Source organism: Neomonachus schauinslandi, chromosome 1, assembly GCF_002201575.2.
Source record: "Neomonachus schauinslandi chromosome 1, ASM220157v2, whole genome shotgun sequence".
In the NCBI taxonomy this organism is placed as follows: domain Eukaryota; kingdom Metazoa; phylum Chordata; class Mammalia; order Carnivora; family Phocidae; genus Neomonachus; species Neomonachus schauinslandi.
The window spans coordinates 134,476,346-134,502,003 of NC_058403.1; the positions used below are offsets into that span (position 1 = coordinate 134,476,346).

At 34.5% G+C, this 25,658-nt stretch overlaps 1 pseudogene; it reads left to right on the forward strand.

Moving 5' to 3' along the window:
- The first annotated feature begins 14,103 nt into the window (after positions 1-14,103).
- LOC110570769 lies at positions 14,104-14,589 on the forward strand (annotated as a pseudogene).
- Positions 14,590-25,658: the final 11,069 nt, after the last annotated feature.

Here is a 25,658-nt window from a genome sequence, read left to right on the forward strand (position 1 = left end):
TGCAACAAGTAGTAGTGATTATTTTCTAAATTTCTAATAATACTCATATATATATATATATATATATATATATATGTTGGATTCTTAAAGATTTACTAAGTTCTAGGCTCTGTGCTAAGAAATGACATACGTTATTACCTTTGATTCTTTTGACAAGTAGTTGGTTAAAGTTTTCTGTAGAGCCAGAGAGTAAGTATTTTAAGCTTTTAGGCCATCTGATCTCTAATGCACATTCTCAACTCTGCTGCTGTAGGGAAAGCATACACAGACAATTCATACATAAATGGGGGTGGCTGTGAACCAATAAAACTTTATTTATAAAATAGGCTGCAGGAAAGATTTGGCCTATGGAACATAATTTGCAGACCCTGTTCATGACAATCCTATAAATTTATAGAGGAGGCAATAATAGCAGAAAGTGAATGCATAGCAAGTGCCTTATTTCTACCAAGAACAAATGCTTCAACATTCACTTCCCTACTTCAGAGTATCATTGCACTGGAACCAGAAGAGGTAACTTCTTGATGAGTTATCCATAATAAGGAACTCTTTCCTCTACTTTTTTTCCTGATCATCAGTTCAAAGACAAATGTCTTTTTACTGTTACTAGGTTCACTATTATAATGTGCTTGTAAGCTGAGACTTTATGGTGCATTCTTGGTTCCAACTTCTGGACAGAAAGAGTTATTACACAGCAGTTGAACACTTTTATGACTGTATGTATACTATTAAATACAGCTATAAGAAGCTGATCTGCTCTATATGTTTATTATTTTGCCTAACAATAATTAAATGACTATTATATTCAAGGGACAATGCTGGGTCCTATTGTGGAAGACAAGAGAATACAGCACGATTCTTTCCAGGGAACTTAGAGTCCAAGTAGGGAAATGCAATGTACATAAATCACTGTAAGACAAATTGACTTAAGAGAGGTAGAGGCTAAATATTTAGCAGTCCAGAGAAGCTAGAGATCACTTTTCACTAGAATTCAAATCAATTCAACTAATGTTCATCTATTAAATGTCTACTTTTCCTGAAATCTTGCTAGGCTACTAGCAGAATACAAAAAAAGAAACAAGTTAGGTTTCCTGTTTCTTGAGTTTAAGATATTAGAAAAGCACGAATACATTCTTCAAACAACTGAAAGAAATTCCAAGGGGCTAGTTTCAAAGTATTCTATAAGCCATAAAACATAGCTAGTCATGGAAATCAAGAGTGAAGAAGACCACTGCAAAATCTAATTAGGCTCTGAAGATTCACATCCTATGGAAGGACCGAAGCATAGGGCTGAAGTTTGTGTTTATACAAGAAAAAATGCCAAAGTGTATTATCATGTAATATTCTACTTGACAAAAACAAAAATAGAATAATGTGGTATAACTATCACCCAGCAATCAATAGGGTCAAAGACCTTCAAGTTTTAACACTTTATAATCTAAAACAAACTGCTGTCATAATGTGTACAGTCAACATATAGATTTTAGAACTCTTATGGTAGAACCGTGTGAGACATAGGGTGAAGACTTTTGTGGTAACTGTGAAGAGATGAGGGATGGTTAAGTCTTCAGAAAGTAATTATCACTGGGACAAAAACCAGTTTGGTATATATATGCTCTAAAGCTCATAGGATCCAATACAAGCAGAAACAAACCATTAATAGGAATGGAACAGTAATAAAAATTAGAATCCCTTGATACACACAATAATTTTTCATTTGCATTTAAAAAATGGTCTTCAGTATATTTTTGTTATTTCAGTGTATTAACAATATACTTACTCCTTGCTTCTCCTCCTTCCCTCATTTTTATACTTCATACCATTCCTTTTAAATGCACCATATTGCCATTTTGAGGGAATAGTTGGCCACTCTATTAGACATTTTTCATCATTTAAGTTAATTCTAAATATACTACCATTAATCCAAAATGCATATTTAAAAGTATCATGGTGAGAAAAAGCACAATATTTCACACATGTAAGCCAAATGGAAAGTAAAAACTATTTTCCTAGCACCTAAATAGGTCAGTAAAAGGTAGTGTTTTTACCTGAATATAGTATTCTCAATTATAGTAATACTTTCTTTAACTGCTTCTTGTTTCATTGTAAACATGTTATCCATCTGTTACATGGATGTCTGAGGCAAATTGTGCCTTCCTGAAAAAGACCCTATTTTCAGAGGTGAAATTTTAGGCTCTCTCATATTCTACAGATTGCCTAAAACGTGAAACATTAAAATGCCACAACATCAGGTGGCAAGAATTATGGGAAAAAAGATTCATTTTATCTCTATTTCAGTTGGAGCTTATTTGTTTAATTTTAATTTAAAGTGCCTGTTTTCCCTCCTATCAAAGTTGTGCCCTGCATAACAACGCTTTGAGGGACCCAGAAAAAACATTATACAAACTCATTAGCACACAGATTAAGCCAACAGAAAGAGATTACTTTATCGTTTCATTTAAAGACTATCATTCTAGAGCTAATGGATTGGTACATTTTCACAGGGCAGAGGTGCAATGTCAAATAGTATAATATTCAATAAGATGCCTTTCAGAGGGAGGATGCACACATTCTATAACTAGCTTCCCTAACGCACAGTCATTAAGACATGCTTACTATTATTATTATAGTTATTGTTACTAACTATAATGCCCATAGAAACTATCACAAACATTGCAATAAAAAATCTCTTCAACATGTGACACCCCCACCTCCAATAAAGGCATCTTTTCTAAAGGAGGGATATGTATTATATCCAGAGAGCAACCCTGATGTTGCCAGGTTTGAAGGTTGGCAAAATCCACCAAGTGAATTAAATACATTTAATAAGCAACATTAATCCATATGGTGGAGGGATCAGTAATGAATAATTGACAAACTAAATGCAGGCTTACAAAATATTAAATGTTTTAAATGATGCAGTTTAGATGCACTCTTAGTGAAAAAATTGCATATTATTCTTAGCTTTTAATGCTATGTAAGAAGAAAAATAAACATGTTATGCATTATACTAATTTGTTAATGCCACCTATTTTGAGCACAGATTAGATTCTTCTACCATAAAACAGAAAATTAAGCCTGGACTCAATCAAAGGTATTATTTAAATAAATTTCTGGGGCACCTGGGTGGCTCAGTCTGTTAAGCCTCTGCCTTCTGCTCAGATCATGATTTCAGGGTTGCGGGGGCAAAAAGCTTCCTGCTCAGCGGGGAGTCTGCTTCTCCCTCTCCCTCTCCCCCCGCCCCGCTTTTGCTCCCTCTCTCACTTGGTCTCCCTCTATCTCAAATAAATAAATAAATAAAATATTTAAAAAATAAAAATAAATTTAAAAATTTCTTTCAAGAGCAGTATTAAAAGTAGTTCAATAAAGTAGTTGTGAATCTCTTAAAAAGAAAGTTGCAACTTAGCATTAGGGCAAATATTTCTTTAATTCAGATGAAAACTGGTAAGCTTGAAATTGGTAAAAGAAGGTTGGTAAAGATGATAAAACAGAAGAGATACTGTGCTTTTATATAATGTTGTGAAATTAAAAAAAAAAATCTCCTGAATGTATAGAATACACATACCTAGTTTTAAATTTGAAGTCAATCCAAAAATATTCACTAAATAAGTTACAGCTGCAAACTCAAAGAACATATCACTGGTATAGATAGCTAAAAATTTTGGAAATTATTTGCCCCCAGGAAGAAAACATTCTTCCTGACTCAAATCACAGTTTTCAGCAAACATGGCTGGACATTTTGACCCCTTTTTATCAGCTATAAATTAAAATATCCACGTATGGTCAGCAAATCTACAGAGGATATATAGAGATTGAGCAATTCCTCCCTGACATGTCTTTTTATTTAGATGTTAGCTTGAAGTAAAGGGTAAGCCCTAGCTCTGATTTCATCGTGGTAACAGTAAGACTGGATTCAAGATATGGATGCCTTTATATCTAGTACGCAAATAAATTTGCCATTAAATAAATAAATGAATTCTTACTGCTAGCATGACTAAGTAAATCTATAGCATGTTCATGTCCGTGATTCATGTAAAAAGTAGCACTATTATAAATCTTCTTTCTGACTTTATAACTTGCAATTTGGGTTCATATTTACAATCAATAATATCTTTTTCTGTGATATCTTATTTTGTAGGGCATCATCTGCCACATGAACCTCTTGTTCAAATACACTATTACTGGTCCCAAACTTCAATTCAGTGTACATCAGAACCACCTGACACACTGCAAAAAATAGAGCCTTGGACCACACACCCCTAGAGATTCTGATTCAATACATCTGACATAGCACCCAGAGTCTGCATTTCTAACAAGTTCACAGATGCTGCTGTTTCTGCTGTTCCAATCTGAGCAACAGAACTAGAGGATGTCTATCTGGAGGTTGACTGTCTAGTTCCTTAAAGATATAGAGTATATTCACTTGGAGGACTGTCAGGGGCTCCCTAAATAAATTTCATTTACATAATAGAGCCTATATTTAATTTTAGGCTATTTCAAATAAATTTTCCAAATCTGATAAAATTCTTATTATTGTCATAGGATAACAAAACAATAGACAACATTAATAAACTAAAAACTCTTTTCCATAAAGTGTTTAATGACTTGGTCAATATACAGTATTGAGAAATTTTTTAAAAGAAGTATGGTTGCTTAACCGTTACTGATGGATGGGTAAATATACTCAAAAGCTGTACATCAAGAATTATAATTCAGCTATATGTAGAAAAGTAGAATTTAAAAGATTGACTTCTTGTGTCAGCTCCAACATGGAAAAAGCTTGAAAATCATCATTCCCAAGCTCACAACAAGAAAAAAAGTTGAGCAAACTGAAATTCAATGACCTTTCTTAGATCCACTTCAGAATTGAGGCTACAGGGCAAACCACCACTGCCAAATCTGGAGAGACAGAGAATACCTGAAGCCTGCTTACCTGAAGGAGAAGCTCCTAAAGCCTGCTTACCTGAAGGAGAAGCTCCTGAAACCAGTAACTGATAGAAATATTTAAATGGAAATCTGATAAATTACTGGAGGTTGAGTGTAGACCAGTTAGAGAATTAGAATCTTGTGGGCTGAGTTTTAGAAGGGAGTCCCTACATTCTCATGGGTTTTACCTCCAAGAATCCCATCAGGTTCCCAAGAATGAAGACTGGAGAAAAACCTACTCCTGTGTTGGGCAGATGGAGGTGAAAAGTAACTATTTTGAGTTAGTCCTGAGGTATTGTCCATAAAGAAGTCCTGTCATTCAAATTACTATATCTGAGCCTTATCTGGCTTGAAAAAGCCACAATAAAACAAGTCCAGGTCAAAATATATAACAAAGTGATACAACTCAACACCCAAAAGGTGAATAATCCAATTAAAAAATGGACAGAAGACATGAACAGTCTTTTCTCCAAAGAAAACATACAGATGGCCAACAGACACGTGAAAAGATACTCAACATCACTAATCATCAGGGAAATGCAAATCAAAACTACAATGAGATGTCACCTCACACTTATCACAATGGCTAAAATAAAAAAACACAAGAAACCACAAGTGTTAGCAAGGATGTGGAGAAAAAGGAACCCTCTTGCACTGTTGGTGGGAAAGCAAACTGGTCCAGCCACCATAGAAAAGAGTATGGAGTCTCCTCAAAAAGTTAAAAATAGAACTACCCTATGATCCAGTAATTGCACTACTGGATATTTGCCCCCAAAATATAAAAATACCAATTCAAAATGATGTTTACAATGTTTATTGTATTGGCTACAATAGCCAAATTATGGAAGCATCCAATGTATTCACTGATGGAAGAATGAATAAAGAAGCGTTTACACACACACACACACACACACACAATGGAAAATTATTCAGCCATTAAAAAGAAAGAAATTTTGCCACTTGCAACAACCTGGATAGAACTAGAGTATAATGCTAAGTGAAATAAGTCAGAGAAAGACAAATACCATATGATTTTACTCATATGTAGAATTTAAGAAACAAAATAAATGAGCAAAGAAAATAAAGGGGAGAGACAAACCAGGAAATAGATTCTTAATTATAGAGAACAAACTGATGTTTGCAGGGGAAGGGAGTTGGATGGGAGGATGGGTTAAATGTGTGATGGGGATTAAAGAATACACTTATGATGAGCATGAGTAATGTATAGAATTGTTGAATTCTTGTATTTGAATTATTGTATACCTGCAACTGATATAACGCTGTATGTTAACTATACTAGAATTGATATAAAAAACTTAATTAAAGAAAAAAATATATAAAACAACTCTAGGCCATTCCAGCTTTCTGGCTCCATCTAACAGAAAGAAAAACAAAAAGGCTAATAAATTCTTTTGAAGGTCACAGCCCAGGAACTCAGACCAATTAAAGAAAAGATTTAATCATAAGAATGTTTCTCTTTTTCCACATCATACCACTACATCAATAGGGCCTCAGGGATAGCAAGACTACAACTGAGAGAGATGCACATTCCATTCAAGAAGGACTTCTTAGGGAAACACAAAGATACACAAGGAAGAAAAAAAGGAAACCATAGGAACTGAAGTCCGAAGCCTACAGCTATGATAACTATTAATCACAGCCCAGCTTCCAGTCAAATGAATATAAAACCTCACACTAAATGCCTAATTACCTCGGTTCCTAAAACTGGAAGCATTATGTCCAGCTTTCAACAAAAAAAAATCACAAAGCATTTTATAAGACAGGAGGAAAAACAGTCTGAGGAGACAAAGTGTCAGGTCCAGATTCATATATGACACATATTTTGGAATTATCAGATAGAGAATTTAAGTAATTATGATTAATATGTTAAGAGGCATAAATGAAAAAGTAAAGAGCATGCAAGAACAGATGTATAATATAAGCAGAGAAATGAAAACTCTAAGAATAAAAATATGATATAAATAAAGAATAATAACAAAAAAAGGAATACTTTTATCACAAATTTAAAGATGTCTCAGTAGAAACTTCCTCAGTACAAATACAAAAAGAAAAAAAATGAAAAAAGAATATCCAAGAACTATGAAACAATTATAAAAGATGTAATATTATACATATGTTTATATGTCATTACATATTTATATAATTTGAACAGCAGGAGAAGAAAAAGAGAAAGAAGAAGAAAACAATTAAAATTAATAGCTAGGCATTTTCCAAAATTAATGAAAGACACTAAAATATAGATCCAGGAAGCTCAGAAACCAGTAAGCAGGAAACTTAGATGAAAAGAAAATGTTCACACCTAGGACACCATATTCAAACAGCAGACAATCAAAGACAAAAAGAAGATATTAAAAAAAGCCAGTTGAAAGAAAAACACCTTGCTTGTAGAGGAGCAGATAAGAATTACACTGGACTTGTTATCATAAACTACACAAGAAAGAAGAGGGTGAAGTAAAATTTCTAAAGTGCTGAAAAAACCCACCAACATAGGATTCTGTAACAGGAAAATTATCCTTCAAAAAGTATAGAGAAACAAACAAAAACTAAGGGAAATTTTGCCAGTAGATATTCCATGTAAGAAATGTTACAGCTGCTTCAGAAGGAAGGAAAATGATATAGGTCAGAAACTCAGATTTACATAACGAAAAGAAGAGTGCTAGAGAAAATAAATAAAATATTTTGTTTTTCTTATTCTTAATTACTCTATCAATTAATAATTTGTTCAAAGCAATAATAGTAACAATCTATTCGGTCATTTTGGCATAAGGATAACTGAAATGAATGGCAGAAGTGTTTTAAGAGATGGGAGGCAGAATATGGGAAAATTCTGTTGTAAGGTATTTATGCTCTTGTGAAATGGTATAGTATTACTTGAAAGTGAATTTGGGGTAGTTGTAAATATATATGTATGTTGCACCAAGAAATTTTAAAAGGAAGTAGAACTGATATGAAAGAAAAGATATCATATGAGATCATATGGAATATTCAATTAAAATCAGAGAAGACAGAAAAATGGTGGAAGACATAAAATTGAACCGTTTTTCTTGTATCATTTCAAGGGGAGGAGGTCTCTCTGAAGCATATGAAGAAAGCTCAGGACAAGAAGGGGGTGATTGACACACACCCCCAGAAAGGTGCAAACCGAATCTGTCTCTGCACGTACCACGATGACGTCCAAGGACAACAAATGAGGAGGGGGTGGCCGGGAGGCGCGGAATGGGGAGGAAGGGAGTTAAAATAGCCATTCACTCAATAAATCTAGTTCCGGGGGGTGGCGGGGGCGGGCAGGGGAGAACAAAGACAATGAATAAAAAACACAAAAATGGTAGATATTAATCCAACTACATAAACTATATCAACAGTCACTTTGAATGCAAATGGTCTAAGTATACAAAAGATAAAGGCTGTCAGTGGATTAAAAAAAAGACCCAACTATATAGTCTACAATTAAGACACTTTAAATATAAGAACACAAATAGATTAAAAGTAAAGAGGAGAAAGATATATCATGCTAACACTAGTCAAATGAAAGCTGAAGAAGCTATATTAATTCCAGACAAAGCAGACTTCAGCACAAGGAAAATTATCAGGGATAAAAAAGGCACTACATAATGATAAAGAGGTCAATCCTTCAAGAAGAAACAACAATTCTTAATGTTTATGTGACTAAAAATAGAGCATTGAAATACATAGGCAAAAACTGATAGAATTTCAAGGAAAAATAGAAAATCCACCATTATACTTGGAGATTTAACACTCCTCTATCAGTAATTGACAGATCCAACAGGCAGCAAATCAGTAAATATAAAGAACAGCACCATAAATCAACAAGATTTGACTAATAATTAGATGATAATCCATCCTAAAACAGCAGAATACACATTATTCTGAAGCTTACATGGAATATTCACCAAGAGAGACCACATTTTGGGCCATAAAACACAACTTACTAAACTTAAAGGAATAGAAATCACGCAATGTCTGTTTTCAGGCCACAGTACAATTAATCAATAATAGAAATCAATAACAGAAAGATAGCTGATGAATACCAAAATATTTGAAGATTAAGTCATATACTTCTAAATAACACATAGGTCAAAAAACAAGAAGTCTTAAGAGAAAAAAAATTAAAATAAATAAAAAATAAATTCATTGCAATTTGTGAGATATAGCAAAAGTTGTGTTTTGAAGGAAATTTATAGCATTGAATGCATATATTAAAAAGGCCAAAAAAAAAAACCTAAATTTAATAATCTAAGCTTCCACCTTGAAAAACTGGAAGAAAGAGCAAAGCAATGCCCTAAAATAGGTAGGAAAAAAAAGAAATAATAACTATTAGAAATCAGTAAAATTGGGCACCTAAGTGGCTCAGTCGGTTAAGTGGCTGCCTTTGGCTCTGGTTGTGATCCCAGGGTCCTGGGATGGAGCCCCACTTTGGGATCTCTGCTTTTTGGGGAGTCTGCCTCTCCCTCTCCATCTGCTTCTCCCCCAGCTCATGCTCTCTCTCTCTCTCAAATAAATAAAATCTTAAAAAAAAATCAGTGAAATTGAAAACATGAAATTAATAGAGAAAATCAACAAAACCAAAATTTGGTTCTTTGAAAACATCAATAAAATTGATTAACCTCTAGCCAGACTACTAAGAAAAAGAGAAGACACAAATTATTATTATCAGAAATAAAGGGGCTTGTAACTATTGATCCCCTAGACATTAAAATGATACTAAAAGAATATGATGAAAAACTCTGTGGCCACAAATTTGATAATTTAGATGAAATGGACCAATTTCCTGAAAAAACAAATGACCAAAACTCCCACAAAAAGATATAGATCAGTTAAACAGGCCTATATCAATTAACAAAATTGAATAAATAATAAACCTTCCAAAAAACAAAGCACCATGCTTTTTTCCACTTGTGAAATTTACCAAACATTTGAGGAAGAATTGGTACCAATTCTCTATAATTTCTTCTGGAAAACAGAAATAGAGGGAACACAGCCTAACTCATTCTATGAGATCTGCATTACCCTGATACCAAACTAGACAGAGACATTATAAGAATGGAAAACTGCAGATTAACCTCTATTATAAACTTAGATGTAAAAATTATTAAAGTATTAGCAAATTGGATCCAACAATGTATAAAGAATTATACCCCATGATCAAACAAGATTTATTCCAGGTATGCAAAGCTGGTTTAATATTCAAAATCAATGAATGTAATCTGTTGCATTAATAGGCTATATAAAAAAAAAAAACACATGATCAAGATACAGAAAAGCATTTGAAAAAATCCAACACCTATTCATAAAAACTCTTAGCAAATTGGAAATAGACAGGAACTTCTGTAACTTGATAAAGAACATCTACAAAACCTCTACAGTTAGGATCATTCTGGTGGTGAGAAAGGATGGTGAGCTTAATGGGGATCTTTTCCAGTAAGCTCAGGAATAAGGCAAGTATATACCCTTTCATTGCTCCTATTCAATTGATGAATACTGGGAGTCCTCGCTAAAGCAATGAGACAAGAACAGGAAGTAAAAGAAAGGTATACATATTGGGAGGGAAGAAAAAAAACTGTCTTTATTTGCAGATGGCATGATTGTATACATACAAAATCCCAAGGCATTGATGAAACCAATCCAAACAAAACAGAACAACAACAAAACTAGAACTAATTAGCAATTGTAGTAAGGTTACAGGATACAAGGTTCATAGACAAAAGTCATTTGCTTTCCTTTATACCAGTAATATGCAACTGGAATTTTAAATTAAAAACATAATACCATTTACCTTACCAATAATAACAACAAAGAAATACATAAGCATAAAACTAACAATATATGCATGGGATTTATAAGAGGATGACTACAATCTCTGATAAAAGAAATCAAAGAATATCTGCATAAAGGGAAATATATTCCATGTTCATGGATAGGAAGGCTCAATACTGTTAAGATGTCAGTTCTTCCCATTTGATCTACAGACATAACACAATCTCAATTAAAATCCCAGTGACATATTTTGTAGATATCATCAAACTGATTTTAAAGATTATATGAAAGGAAAAAGACCCAGAATTACAAACAGGACACTGAAGAAGAACAAAGTTGAAGGAATGCCACTACTGAATCCAAGATTTATTATAAAATCTAGGTCATCAGAGCAGCAAGGTATTGGTGAAAGAATAGACACATAGATAAATGAAACACAATAAGGAGTCCAGGAACAAGACAGGGATGTCCACTCTTACCACTGTTATTTAACATACTACTGGAAGTCCTTGTCATGGCAATTAGAAAACAAAAAGAAATAAAAGGCATACAAACCATCAAGAAGTAAAACTCTCACTGTTTGCAGATGACATGATACTCTATATAGAAAACCTAAAAAACTCCACCAAAAAACTACTAGAACTGATAAATGAATTCAGTAAAATCTCAGGATACAAAATCAATGTACAGAAATCTGTTCCATTTCTATACACCAATAATGAAGGAGCAGAAAGAAAAATTAAGGAATCAATCCCATTTACAATTGCACCAAAATGATAAGATACCTAGGAATAAACCTAACCAAGGAGGTGAAAGATCTCTACTTTGAAAATTATAAATTACACAAGAAATTGAAGATGCTGGAAAGAAATGGAAAGACATCACATGCTCATGAATTGGAACAACAAATATTGCTAACATGTTTATACTACTCAAAGCAATCTATACATTTAATGCAATCCCTAACAAAATCCAACAGTATTTTTCATAGAACTAGAACAATCCTAAAATTTGTATGAACCACAAAAGACCCTGAATAGCTAAAGCGACCTTGAAAAAGAAAAGCAAACCTGGAGGCATCACAATTCCAGACTTCATATTATATTAAAAAGCTGCAGTGATCAAAACAGTACGGTACTGGGACAAAAATAGACACACAGATCAACATAATAGAATAGAAAACCCAGAAATGAACCTACAACTACGTGGTCAGCTAATCTTTGACAAAGCAGGAAAGAGTATTCAATGGAAAAAAGACAGTCTCCTCAACAAAGGGTGTTGGGAAAACTAGACAGCAAAATAATGAGACTGGACCACTTACACAATAATGAACTCAAAAGGGGTTAAAGACCTAGATGTGAGATCTGAAGCCACAAAAATCCTAGAGGAGAACACAGGCAGTAACTTCTTTGACACTGGCCATAGCAACTTCTTTCTGGATATGTCTCTGGAGGCAAGAGAAACAAAAGCAAAAATAAACTATTGGGACTTCATCAAAATAAAATGCTTTGCATAGCAAAGGAAACAATCAACAAAAGTAAAAGGCAACCTACAAAATGGGAGAAAATATTTGCAAATGACATATGTAATGAAGGGTTAGTGTCCAAAATACATAAAGAATTTATAAAACTCAACACCCCAAAAATGAATAATCCACTTATAAATGGGCAGAAGACATGAATAGACATTTCTCCAAAGAAAACACAGAAGGCCAAAGGACATATGAAAATATGCTCAATATCACTCATAATCAGGGAAATACAAGTTAAAACTACAATGAGATATCACCTCACACCTGTCAGAATGGCTAAAATCAACAATACAAGAAACAACAGGTGCTCACGAGGATGTGGAGAAAGGAGAACCCTCTTGCACTGTTGGTGGGAATGCAAACTGGTGCAGCCACTGTGGAAAACAGTATGGAGGTTCCTCAAAGTTAAAAATAGAACTACCACCCTATGAACCAGCAATTGCACTACTAGTATTTACTCAAATACAAAAATACTAATTCAAAGGGATACATGTACCCTGATGTTTATAGGAGCATTGTCTACAATAGACAAATTATGGAAACAGCCCAAGTGTCCATTGGCTGATGAATGGATAAGGAAGATGTGGTATAGCTCTATGATGGAATATTACTCAGCCATTAAAAAGAATGAAATCTTGCCATTTGCAATGACATGGATGAAGCTAGAGAGTATTATGCTAAGTGAAGTAAGTCAGAGAAAGACAAATATCATATGATTTCACTCATTTGGTAATTTAAGAAACAAAACAAATGAGCAAAGGGGAAAAAATGAGAGAGAGAGAGAAACCAAAAAATACAATCTTAAATATAGAGAACAAACTGATGGTTATTAGAGGAGAGATGAGTGGGGGTGGGGGATGGATAAAATGGGTGATGGGGATTAAGGAGGGCACTTGCTGTGGTGAGTACCCAGTGAGGTATGAAGTGTTGAATCACTATATTGTACACCTGAAACTAGTATTACACTGTATGTTAACTAAGTGGAAGTTAAATAAAAACTTAAAAAATACCATAAAGGATAAAAAAGTAAACATGAGATTTTTAAGGTGATGAAACTATTTTGTATGATACTGTAATGGTGGATATATGATATGCATTTGTCAACACCCACAAAACTGTAGAACACACATTGAGCCTTAATGTAAACTATGAACTTCAGTTAATAGCCAGGTATCAATTTTGGTTCATTAATTATAACAAAATATTATGCTGAAACAATATGTTAATAATAGGGGAAACTATGTTTACATACATGTAGATGGAGGGATATATGGGAATTCTCTGTACTATCTGCTCAATTGTTTTATAAATCCAAAACTTCTAGAAAGTAAAGCCTATTGATTTTTAAAGTTTCTATTAAGTATGTCAACTTAAAATTTAAAATGCTTGTTAAGGTCCTAATGAAAAAATCTTTTAGCTTATTTTATTTAAATATATAAATATATACATATATGCCATAAACACACTTGTATACCATGAATATATATATATATATATTCTCCCCCCCATAAGCTGGATGTTAGTATTTGCCAGCACACTATTGCTTAGAGTAGTCCTTATGTCTGCTCTTTGTTTCTCATCCTTGAGGGCAACAACTTTATTGTATTCATTGCTCTGTCCCTGTAGTTTTAAGCATTGCCTGGCTTGTACCAGGAACTCAGTAAATACTTACTGAACTAATCAATGTGTGAAGAAATGAGTATCAAAATCAGCAATCTAGTAAATGGTTATATCTTCTATTGGATTTATGTATCTTTGTGAGGATTGAATTTGGTTAAAATAGAAATTTCAGAGTTCCATTCCTTGCGGCTGGGGACTCTGGGCCGCGGGGTTCACTGAAGGATTTCAAGATGGCTGCGCGAAAACTTGCTCTAAAAACCATTGACTGGGTAGCTTTTGGGGAGATCATACCCTGAAACCAGAAGGCCATTGCTAACTCCCTGAAATCCTGGAATGAGACACTTACCTCCAGGTTGGCTACTCTCCCTGAGAAACCACCTGCTATCGACTGGGCTTACTTCAAGGCCAATGTGGCAAAGGCTGGTTTGGTAGATGACTTTGAGAAAAAGTTTAATGCCCTAAAGGTTCCTGTGCCAGAGGATAAATATACTGCTCAGGTGGATGCTGAAGAAAAAGAAGATGTGAAAAGTTGTGCCGAGTTTTTGTCTCTCTCAAAGGCCAGGATTGAGGAATATGAAAAAGAACTGGAGAAGATGAGGAACATAATTCCATTTGATCAGATGACCACTGAGGACCTGAATGAAGTCTTCCCGGAAACCAAATTAGACAAGAAGAAGTATCCCTATTGGCCTCACAAGCCAATTGAGAATTTATAAACTTAAGTTGGGGAGAAAGCTCTGGCCCTCATATTGTAAACGCTGGACATTAAGAATAATGATATGGGGAAAAAAAGAAATTTCAACCAAATTATTTGTTTTAAACTGAATTTAGAAACAGACTTTGAAATTACTCCATTTTGATTAATGATAATTTTTATACAATATTTTTTATATAACATTAATTTAACATATATTAAAATATGGGTTTTTTAGGCATCCTATTTAGTGCCTTCATTTGAAGATGTTTATGTATATTACTATTAGAGAAGATCATTTATAAATTATAAATACATCAGTATACACATAACAAAAACAATATAGAAATTCACTGAGATGATGCATGTGTAAATATATTTGAAGACAGCTGCCTTTCACAATACAGCCTTAACATTTTTATTTGAGTGTGTCTGAAACTGCATTTTCCCCATGGGACATGCTACACTACGTTGTAAATTCTTTGAAGGTAAGAATCATCTTTCATTATATGTATATTTCTAATACCAAACACAACTGGAACTTGATATATATGTTTTTTAAAAGAATGAAACTCTATTGAATTGAAAATACTGAAGGCACTCTAGATGATCAAATAAAAATATACTGGTCTAGGGCGCCTGGGTGGCTCAGTTGGTTAAGCGACTGCCTTCGGCTCAGGTCATGATCCTGGAATCCCTGGATCGAGTCCCGCATCGGGCTCCCTGCTCAGCAGGGAGTCTGCTTCTCCCTCTGACCCTACCCCCTCTCGTGTGCTTGCTCTCTCTCATTCTCTCTCTCTCAAATAAATAAATAAAATCTTTAAAATATATATATATACTGGTCTAATACAATAAAAACACATCCTTATAGCAGGAGTTTAAAAGTTACAGTATTTAATCTAGAACTCTTCAAATTATATGGTTTTACATACCACACTTTAATACTTGAAATGGTTGACATGCCTCAGTGAAGCCTTAATATTCAGACTCTGAGACCATGATGAAGTGGTTGGTCTTCACTGGGTGGCAAAATGGCCTCAGAGAAATAGAGTTGCTGAGCTTGCAAAGCAAGCTATGAAGGGAAAGTACCATCACAAAATAGAACTGTCTATTTAAGCAAATTTCAAAGCCAATACCATACTGTCTTGATAACATATTTTCTTTAAAGATGTAATTGGATCCATATAATTTGGAGTATTGAGAGTATACAGCTGATAATGTCAGTCTCATTAACAGAGGGTGCCCACAAATTGTGTTAACAGCTTTATTTACAATGGAACAGCCACTGTGTGTGTGTGCATCCAAGACAGAATGACACAATTGTTACCACTATTTTCTACCAGTAGGGTTGTATAAAAGGAAAGCACACATCCAAGTCAATCAAGGTCACTGCATCACACAATCTAATTCCTTCTTTTAAAGTTTATCTGCATTTGTATCAGATAGGCTTTGATAACTTTAAATATATTTTGGAATGAAAAAGGATATGTTATAGGTAGACATCTATATGATATGAAGATAATGCTATAGTTTAGATATATAGACGTGTGTATGTGTGTGTTGCATGTATATGTTACATATGTAACAGCACTCCATATCACAGTGAGCCCATGAGGTATGTTTTTAAAGTTAGTTTATAGTTTTTTAAAATTTAGTAATCTCCTAAAGTTGAAATGAATTTTCCAAAGGCACACAGCCAGCAAGTGGCACAGCCATGATATAGTCTGAACTCGGTACCTATTCTCACATATAATACACTAGGTGGCTCCTTAGATTTCTACTTATTACTATATTTTCATGGCTGCATAATCTCTCATTCTTTTCTCTTCCTAATAACCCCAATAGATGATCGTTTCCTTCAGTTTTTCATTATATTTCTCACATCTACTTCTTTTGGATCCCACTTTAGTCACTAGTTTGGACTTTTTTCACTTCATATGTTGAACAGTAAGCTGTATTCCTGCTTCCATGCCTCCCTCCTCAAGTTGGCAAATGTAGCATCTATAAATATACCTCTGTAGGCCATCACTCACCTGCTACAGCCCTGTGTCCTTCAAAATCTCACTCTCACCTCTTATTTTCTGAAGATATCTGATCTGCTTCATGGGTAAGACAGCTTTGATACTGCTATGTGATTCTCATCTCGCCTTTGCTCACACTTCCTTATATATGCAGTGTATTTTCATTTCCCTGCCAACCAACTAAAATCCAGGCTGCCTTTGATGCCCAACTTTGATACACATGCTGAGTAGCAGCAGTGATGTCATTGTTACTATCATCATCGTCGTCATCATCATCATAATCCTTGTTCTATTTTTGTAGACACTAAGAGCATTGCTACTCAAAGACCAAAGCTTGGGAGACCCTACCCATTAGCAAACTGGTTCTTTTTTTTTTTTTTAAAGCAGAACTTTTATTTATTTATTTATTTATTAACATATAATGTATTATTTGTTTCAGGGGTACAGGTCTGTGATTCATCAGTCTTACAAATTCACAGTGCTCACCACAGCACATACCCTCCCCAGTGTCTATCACCCAGTCACCCCATCCCTCCCACCCCACCCCCCACTCCAGCAACCCTCAGTTTGTTTCCTGAGATTAAGAATTCCTCATATCAGTGAGGTCATATGATACATGTCATTCTCTGATTGACTTATTTTGCTCAGCATAACACTCCCCAGTTCCATCCACGTCATTGCAAATGGCAAGATTTCATTCCTTTTGATGGCTGCATAATATTCCATTGTATATATATACATCACATCTTCTTTATCCACTTATCTGTCGATGGACATCTTGGCTCTTTCCATAGTTTGGCTATTGTGGATGTTGCTGCTATAAACATCAGGGTACACATACCCCTTCGGATCACTACATTTGTATCTTTGGGGTAAATACCCAGTAGTGCAATTGCTGGATTGTATGATAGCTCTATTTTCAACTTTTTGAGGAACCTCCATACTGTTTTCCAGAGTGGCTGCACCAGCTTGCCTACCCACCAACAGCATAGGAGGGTTCCCCTTTCTCTGCATCCTTGCCAACATCTGTCATTTCCTGACTTGTTAATTTTAGCCATTCTGACTGGTGTGAGGTGGTATCTCATTGAGGTTTTGACTTGTATTTCCCTGATGCTTTCGTGTGTCTGTTGGCCATTTGGATGTCTTCTTTGGAAAAATGTCTGTTCATGTCTTCTGCCCATTTCTTGATTGGATTATTTGTTCTCTGGGTGTTAAGTTTGATAAGCTCTTTATAGATTTTGGATACTAGCCCTTTATCTGATATGTCATTTGCAAATATCTTCTCCCATTCTGTCAGTTGTCTTTTGGTTTTGTTGACCATTTCCTTTGCTGTGCAAAAGCTTTTTATCTTGATGAAGTCACAATAGTTCATTTTTGCCCTTGCTTCCAAGGTCAGGAACACAGCAAAGATGTCCACTATCACCACGGCTATTCAACATAGTACTAGAAGTCCTAGCTTCAGCAGTCAGAAAACAAAAAGAAATAAAAGGCACCCGAATTGGCAAAGATGTCAAACTCTCACTCTTTGCAGATGATATGATACTTTATGTGGAAAACCCAAAAGACTCCACCCCAAAACTGCTAGAACTCATACAGGAATTCAGTAAAGTGGCAGGATATAAAATCAATGTGCAGAAATCAGTGGCATTACTATACACCAACAACAAGACAGAAGAAAGAGAAATTAAGGAGTCGATCCCATTTACAATTGCACCCAAAACCATAAGATACCTAGGAATAAATATAACCAAAGAGGCAAAGAATCTGTACTCAGAAAACTATAGAATACACATGGAAGGAATTGAGGAAGACACAAAGAAATAGAAAAACATTCCATGCTCATGGATTGGAAGAACAAATATTGTGAAGATGTCAATGCTGCCTAGAGCAATCTACACATTTAATGCAAATTAAATCCCATCAAAATACCATCCACTTTTTTCACAGAGCTGGAACAAATAATCCTAAAATGTGTATGGAACCAGAAGAGACCCTGAATAGCCAAAAGAATGTTGAAAAAGAAAGGCAAAGCTGGCGGCATCACAATTCTGGACTTCAAGCTCTATTGCAAAGCTGTAATCATCAAGACAGTATGGTACTGGCACAAAAACAGACACACAGATCAATGGAACAGAATACAGAGCCCAGAAATGGACCCTCAACTCTATGGTCAACTCATCTTTGACAAAGCAGGAAAGGATATCCAATGGAAGAAAGACAGTCTCTTCAACAAATGGTGTCTGGAAAATTGGGACAGCCACATGCAGAAGAAGGAAACTGGACCATTTCCTTACACCATACACAAAAATAGACTCAAAATGGATGAAGGACCTAAATGTGAGACAAGAATCCATCAAAATCCTTGAGGAGAACACAGGCTGCAACCTCTTTGACCTCAGCTGCAGCAACTTCTTCCTAGACACATAGCAAACTGGTTCTTACCACTCCACAGTAAGGTAAGGACTGAAAAAGAAAGAAAGCATTCAGAAACCTTGATACCAACGTAACAGTGCTGTAACATTGAAATATGAGGATTGAAAAGTATCAATTCTCAACTGATTTGAATTTAAAAACCAAGAAAAAAAGCTGGCCCTTCATCATAGTTGGTTTGAGAAATATTGCTTTATAGTCTTCTGAAACGTTTTCACATGTAATATAGCATTCAATTTATGCCAAGATATCAAGAATAGATACTGTGCTCATCTTATAAATGTAAAAAAAAGGCAAAAAATAGGGCTAGGAAATGTGATTTGCCAAACACATATCTTGTTCGTGGTAAAGCTTTTTATTCCAAATCTGGTGATGCTCCTCTCTGTCCTTCTACTTACACACTAAGAGGAACCACACAATAATTGTTCCCCTTCTGCCTGGCCAAAATGGAGTAGACAAAATAATTTGGGATCAATAAAGAGCCACTGGCTGCCCAAATAAATTGTTTTTTTTTTTAATTTTTTTTGAGTAGGCTCCACACCCAGCATGGAGCCCAGTGAGGGGCTTGAACTCATGACCCCCAAATCAAGACCTGAGCTGAGATCGAGTTGGATACTTAACTGACTGAGCTACCAAGGTGCCCCAAGTTTTATCTATCAGTACAAATTAACCAAACATTTGTCTTCAAGAAAATAAAAGTAGTAAAATATATATTTATTATTTCTACTTAGAATTACTCTAAAGGCTGACTTACTCCCTCGTTCATTCATTTATCTTTTCAATCAGCTAACATTTGCTACCTTTAGTGAACGCCTACTATATCCCAGGCATTGTGCTTAGGGTTGGATATACATGAAGAAGAAAATAGGTTTTCTACAATGAGTCACAAGTAAAAACTGATATGGGGGGGTTGGATCAGTTTTCTTATATTTTATGTAATTTGTATCATTTGGAATCACTGGAAACTCAATTTCCTGTTTTATAACACAAAAGCTTTGAAAGAATTCCATCTGATGTGGAAATAAAATTCTGCACAGCTTCACCGTGCTGCAAGCTACTAAGCATTAGCTTCTGTCTAAATGTTCTTTCTTTCTCTAATTGCTTTCTTTAGGATCACTAATCTACCAAAGAATCATTGTTTACATTATGCCTTTGCCCATTAACCAGAGAAGCATTTCTTTCCACCCTACCCCCACTCCAAGGAAGGATTAAGAGCAACTGTTAACACAATAATTAAAGCTCAGTTTAATTTCTATGATCCATTTGCATTTGCAGTAAAACACCGTGACTGTGGATTCCTGGAGAGTTTTAAGTGCCATGGGGTCAAGTTCCTTCTCCTGCCCTAAGTGACCTGTACGGCGAGAAGGCGAGGCTTATCATGTGGAACACAAAAACACTCAGATTCGATAAACAAGGTCATTTTGGATGCTCTGTTTGCACAGGAATAAGCATTATAATAACTACTGTTTTTACTCTCTATAAAGCTGAAAATCAACCTAGCAAACACCGTATCCAAATATCTATTGCAGCCTGAAGTGGAGTCTCAAAAGCACAGTGGCCCAGAATTTTGATCCACTAAGGAAATCAATTCAAGAGCAGATGCCCTCAATATATGACCCATTCTCAGAGCCTGTGATTCTAGGTAGCACGCAGATTCCCAGAAACGTGTTAGAGGGATGACAGTGATGTCACACAGACTTTGTAGTTATTTAAAGTTAATTAATTTAACCTGACCTTTCCCTGCAACTATAAGGCACAATAGACTACTAGTGATAATTGATTCTGGAGAGCCTCTGAAATGGTTCAAGGAAAACACAGCTGTGCTGTGTAGCAGTTCTCGTTTGCTCTGGATTATAAACTATTTTTAGTACTTAGTTAATAAAGTTGATTTTCTTAAGGGGCCTGTAGTGGAATACATGAGCTGCCGTGTCAGATGCTGTTCGAATTGGGATTTGCAATGGATGAACCTAAGAAAATTAAGTTCAACAATACTGCCTGATTTTTAGAGCTGAGCCATTGGTGTACTTGCTTGTGGAGATACCTAATGAAGGTAGTTAGAGCCTATTTCATGGTTTCCCAAAATAAATCTACTTTTGAAGTCACAGAGGACTCAATAAAGCCTATCTCCCTTTATTTTATGCACTGACATTTTATTAATTCTAACAGCAGTAAATGAAGATTTCTGAATATAATGATAAACAACATACATAAAGTGCTCCTTATAAAGACTTTATATATATTTTTCCATTTTATGACACTCATCTTTTCCTATTTTGACATTGTTAAAGCTGAGGATGTATCATAAGAGTGAATCTTAGAATCAATGACATCTTAGGTTCAGTAAAATATGGCAACTAAGGTAATCTAAGCAACTTTCTAAAGGACTTACTGCTTTTACTCCCATATTCCAGAAGAGGAAACTGAAGCACAGAGAGATCTTAAGTAACGTACCCAAAGTGACATATGTGGTAAATAATGGAGCAGTGATTTAAATGTAAGCAACCTAGTTCCAGATTCAAATCCTTAATCACTGTGAAATGTCTCAAGGATCCGTTTAGATATGACTCAAGTGCCATTTGAACAAGACCTTCTCAAAAGGAGCCACCATTATCAGTTTCATTTTTGTCCCATCAGTATGAAGGCATTAATACACAGAAAATAGAAAATATATAGTATTCTGTGTATGTTTACAGAAGAGTATATCATATGGTGCAAATTTTTATATTTTGTTTTCATCATTCAATAATTTTTACATGAAGTCCTTTTTAACTGCTACCTAATATTCTATTACATGAATGAACATGTAAGTGATTTTCATGTTTACATTATTATAAACAGCCCTATAATGAAACATGTTTAAATGTTCTCATTTAAACAAATTATTTTCTAAGTAGATATTAGGAATTGGAATTTTGGGGTCATGCATATGTTTAGATTTGCTTTTTTAGAAGATTTAAATATTTTAGCTATAATACACCAAGCCTGTTATATAGCACTTTATTCCTAAGATCAGCAAGTTATTTATAATTATATATTAGAGCAGTTATTTCTCAAACTAATTTGAAGTGCTTTTATGCATCGTGCAAAGAATCCTTTATACCATTTTGATTTAGGTTCGTACACGCTTTAAAGATATTTTGTATAAAGAACTTTGTACATTTGAAGAGCACAGCAATAAGACAAGACTTGCTGCCAAGAGTAGTTCTGTGATATATGTCCAGAAAAAAAAGTTGCCCTTGTTATTTTTCATCATTCAAATGCCTCTCAAATTTGTAAAACACATCAAGACTGTGACATTTTGCCTGTCACAAATGGAGCTAATGTGGCATCAAATGATATGATAAAAATTTACCTCTCATTGGATCAAAAAATCATGAATAGGAGAAAAAATCCTGTTTTCCATAGTCTTTCATCAGCACAATGGGTTTTGTCCTCTTGACTCCAAAGTGTTTGTTTTCATAAATTATTTCTTCCAAACTGTAGCAATGTCTACACGTGGGATCAGTTTATTACCATCTTTGGGAAGAGAATGCCCATTCTCAGCTACCTTCAGAGATGTTTCTTGTCTGTGGTCTCAATATAGTTGTTTTGCATTAAAAATAGTTATGTCATCATAACACCTAATACGAATAGCAGGACTGTAATCTTAAAATGATGTAGGCTTTTGTGGATTAGTTGATCTGCTGTAAACCAACCTTTCTTCAAAGGCAAGAAGCAATTAAAGATGAATGTATTAACTTAAGTATCAAGTCCTTCACACAGTCTAAACACAACAGTTTTCTTACAGCTGCTGTAACACACAGCAGCACTTCAATTAAAAAATAAATATTCACATGGTTTAGGAATAACTAAACATAATAAAAATAGCTGTCTCTGAGCCACTGGGTGTTATGTTTAAAAAGGCACCAGAGAGTCCTCATTTGGAAGGTTGCTTACAAACTTCAGTATCAGAGGATGCATAAATATGAAAGACTTCATTTAATGATGTTATCCCTTTAGTCTTATAATGGAGAGTTGATATTCTTCCTTCCTTCTTAACGTTTTCACCTTACAAGGAAGAAAATGCAAGGAGAGCAAACCCTTTCCCCATGTTCCCTTGAGCTATTAAGTCCGTCCACCAAATTAGTTCTTGGCCATGAGTTGGCTCTGCAGGGCAGTAATAAAGCTAATAAATTAATCTTTTAAAATGTAAAAATACTATGGATATGCAAACAGCATGCAAGTCAAGGCATTGAAAGTTATTCAAATGGAATTATGGCTTCTTACCCAGCCTTTTCTAAAGACCCCAGAAGTACAAAAATGACCATACCAGAGAGATTTTTCTACTCAAAATATGGTCTGGATCAGCAGCATCAGCCTCACCTGTGAGCTTGTTAGACTTACAGGCATTCTCATACCCACCCCATTCCAGAACTTGTAAATCAAAATTTGCACTGTAACAAGAACTCCTGATTCTCAAACATTAAAATTTGAGGATTGCCCTATATAAGTCAGTAATAATTATGTTTTAATTTTCATTAGACTAACTACAATCAGCAGTTGCAACACAGTGTTTTGCTTAGCTAATTCAGCTAATTGGAACAGCTAGTTCCAGCAACAGCTAGTTGGAAACTTCCCTAAATTCTCCACTTGCCCTCAAAAAAGTGTTCAAGAGCCTTTAGATAAAGGTAAAATTAGCTTATAGTCTTTACACTTAGAATATTTACTCTGGAGGATGGAGTACAACTTAGTACTTCTCACTATTTAACAAAACTCTCATTAAAATATTATTCTGAAAATAAATATTATTTATGGTTATTTGGAGGTGACAGATTTATGTCCTGTCTCCCACCACATTAAAGACATGTCATGAGAAAACATCATAAATCATCCACGAGTTAGTTTTATGTAGATAAGATTATTATCTCACCATTTTGTCTAGATTTATGACAATGCCTTTGTAGTTTATCTCCTCATCAAGAACCCTATTTCTTATTTTATAATAATTTGTTCTATAAGAATTAGTTCATGGGGGAGAAGTCAAATTGATTTTAAAGTTAGAAGCATGTATCATTTAAAATAATTTATCTTTAAAAAAAAACTAACAAACTCCTTTTTCCTCCCATAAAAAGAAAAATAAATAAAAATGTTTTTCTAACCAGACAAGTGTCTAGCTAAATTGACCATGTCACTTATTTATTCTAGGTCTTTGTTTTCCCATCTGTAACATGAGGAGGTTTTACCTGTTTATGATATACATTCATATATAAAAATGTATGATTATGTGAATCTACCATTTATTCTTAGCCATGCTATTTCATGATATGAATAAACACGTACAGTTTGGCAGACTTTCCCAAGATTCCTAAAGCTTTGAATGGCACAAGTTTAAATAAATTAACCAGAAATGATGAGAAATGGGTTTTGGTGAGGCACAATGTTTCTATACAGCAAAATAAAGCATACTGACTAAAGAAATGATCATTCCATTTTTATTATATTTCATCAAATTGTTGTACATATAAGGGTAGAATTTATATGTGTGGAAAATGTGATTGTTTATTAAAGCAATGCATTTCTATCACTGTCTTTGAGGTTCTTTCAGAGGCTAATGTAGGCAGAACCACAGGTAAGAACAATTGGTCTCAGACTGAGACATGCTACACCATCTCATCTATTTTTCTATCCTCAGCAGGAAATCATAGCTACTAAGTCAAATTTCTGGTCTTTCAAAGAGAATCAATTTGTGCACTATTTTATGGCATCCTTACTGCATGTTAATAAAGGAATGCTAAGTCTTTTAGTGTTAATATGTAGACATCGAGTCATGAAGGGGGTGGTCTGCGCAGGGGAAAGGGAGACTGAGGGTTTGTTACAGATTGCTTCTTCCCATTTGGCAAGAAAAAATTAGGATTGCTAAATTTAACACTTGGTAAAACCATTTCTATGAATTCTATTTTTTTTTAAATTCAATTAGCCAACACAGAGTACATCATTAGTTTCAGATGTAGTATTCAACAATTCTATGAATTCTATTCAATACTGTTTTGGCAAAATATAATTTGTCCATGTAAAAATGACCCTGTTACTTGTATTATGCACAGGCAGTCTACAAGTTATGAACACGGTGTTCTAAAAAGGTCCTTTTCAAGTTGGTTGTTAGGAATCTGAGATTTATTTTCCCATAGAAGTAACATTTGAAATAATAATAATTTTATTATATATTAATAATAATAATAATTTTCTCTAGTCAAATCAGAAAATTCTTTTAATTCCAAAATGTTGCTAAACTGAAATTATCAGGCATTTGGTAGAGAGTGTGTCTTGAAAATCAGTAGACAACTCTGAAAGTAGTTTTGCCTAAGTAAAACATTCCTTCATTGTTGTTGCTACCTGAGTGTTCCGCCGAATATCTTCATCTTGTACCTATGTTTCTACCCAATAGTTATCCCCTGGAATAGTTTCATGGCCTTGACCCAGATTTTAAGCTGGTTCTTGACCTTGGCTAGTGGTGTGCTGAAGCCAGCTTGTATTGGTTCACAAGAGCTAATTCTTAAGTACTCAGGAATTTTGCAAGCCAGTGGTTCAACAGAGCCAATATTATTTATTAGATTTTATATATTTACAATTAAATTATATTAAAAACAAAAGTAATAAATAG